This window comes from Myotis davidii, unplaced genomic scaffold, assembly GCF_000327345.1.
Source record: "Myotis davidii unplaced genomic scaffold, ASM32734v1 scaffold78, whole genome shotgun sequence".
Taxonomy (NCBI): Eukaryota; Metazoa; Chordata; class Mammalia; order Chiroptera; family Vespertilionidae; genus Myotis; species Myotis davidii.
The window spans coordinates 3154874-3156795 of record NW_006290305.1 but is presented as its reverse complement, the minus strand read 5'-3'; the positions used below and the strand labels follow the sequence as shown (position 1 = coordinate 3156795).

Below are 1922 nucleotides of genomic sequence, written 5' to 3'. Positions count from 1 at the left end.
CATTTTACATCTGCAGATTTAGGACTGCTTTCCTAATCAGTTGGATGGTAGTATTGCTTTAAAAGAATGATATGAATATTAGTTTTCTCTTGTTTTGGAATAAACATTTCTTTATATTATTGTTTGGCAAGTTGATCAAGCATGTTTCATAGAAAAATATATTTGTTAAATTTCTCAGAAAATCATTTTTGTTACAGTTATGCTAAAAAAAAAAAAGCATATGTTTGTGCTGTGTATGTGTACCCATCAATAGCAGTATTTCAAAGTTTTTACTGCCTGGCATGGTGGTCTTGAGACATTTTTCCTTCTCAGAATCCTATCTTCCAAGGAAAGCTGGTGCAGAAACCAGCATGTACAATAGATAGGTCCTGCCCTGCTCTTACTGAAGTTCGGGCAGCATGCACCTGCTCAGTCCTACCCTTCTCTCCAGCACAACACGGTTGTCTGTGGGCTCTGGATTGGGATGGTGAATAAGAATTACTTTTTTTTTTTTAGCTTTTATTTGTATCCTATAATGGGATTATTGTTTCTGATAAGCATTCCAATGTAGCCAGTGAGATCTCTAGAATTTTTAAAAAGGATTCAGGGATAGCAAAATGGCTAGAAAAAGAGTTGAGGTATCTGGCACAGCAGAGCCCACTGTTTTTCACTGAACTGTGTCTTTAATTGATTGGATGGCTTGGAGGGGGAATAAAGGGGATGATGTGGGGGGCAGGGGGATAGGTAGCGCCAAAGCAGTGCTTCAGCCAGCTAGAGCTATGGGATGTCCCCCAGCACCTAGTGACATTTTATATAATGCAGCAGTCACGTCACCCCAAACCACAAGGTCCTAGCTGAAATCAGGAGTGGCATGCCCATTCAGCTTCAGGTTTACACATTTATACACACATATTTATGTTCTCAATTTTGTCCTGTCGTGTTCACTTAAAAATTATAAAACATCTCATATATGGTTCTGATGTAGGAAAAAGTTATTCTTGGCATGTAATGAGAAATTAGAACTAAGGTGTGTTAATCAGCCACACATTTTCTTTCTTGTTCATGACAAACTCAAACATGATGAACATATTCCATATTTAATCTGAAGTTCAGAAGCAGTAACTCTCCAGTTATGTCTATGGAATCCGAAGCACCTAATTTGTGAACATGTTGATTAAGTTAAATCATATTATTAATTTTAAAAAATAAACTTGAGAAACCATTTCCTTTGTACACATGTATTTTCATATAGATACGTTAAGGCTACTTAAAAATGGTTATCAGAATCAAAATTAATAAATGAGAATTGGGAACCTGAAGATGCAAATCTATTATAATAATAAAAGTGTAATATGCTAATTAGACCAGGCAGCCGAACGACCTTCCTGAAGAAGATAGGGCTGCGAGGGCCGAGCCCCTTGCATGATTTCGTGCATCAGGCCTCTAGAGTAATTATAATGGTCTTTCAGAGGTAATATTTTTTTGGTAGTTTTTAAGCCTAACATTCTGTTGTCATCTGTGTCTCTGTCCTTTTCAAATGAAATTATGTTGATAAAAGAGTCTATCTACACTAATAAAAGACAAAGATGCTAATTGACTGTACCTTTGCTACACCCTAAGCCATGCCCACCAGCCAATCAGAGCGACTAAATGCAAATTAGCCCAACCAAGATGGCGGCCAGCAGCCACAGAGCTGTAACAAGCAGGAGGCTTGGTTGCCCAGGCAATGGAGGAAGCCAAGCTTCCCGCCTGCCCTGGTCAGCTGTGGGCTCCGCTCAAGGCAACAAAGTTTCAATTATAGAAGATAAATAAATCCCAGATACCTGCTTCCAGCAGGCCTCCACTGGGAGCTTGGGTGGCTGGGGGCCATGGCCAACCTGCAAAGAGCCCTCAGCCCCTCACCCAGGCTAGCCAGGCACCCCAGCAGGCACCCCACCCTGAAG

At 40.3% G+C, this 1922-nt stretch overlaps 1 protein-coding gene across 2 annotated transcripts in view; it reads left to right on the top strand.

Moving 5' to 3' along the window:
* Window positions 1-1922, top strand: part of GNAL (guanine nucleotide binding protein (G protein), alpha activating activity polypeptide, olfactory type) — a 72018-nt gene that overhangs the window by 3562 nt on the left and 66534 nt on the right. The gene's annotated exons all lie outside the window — the stretch shown is intronic.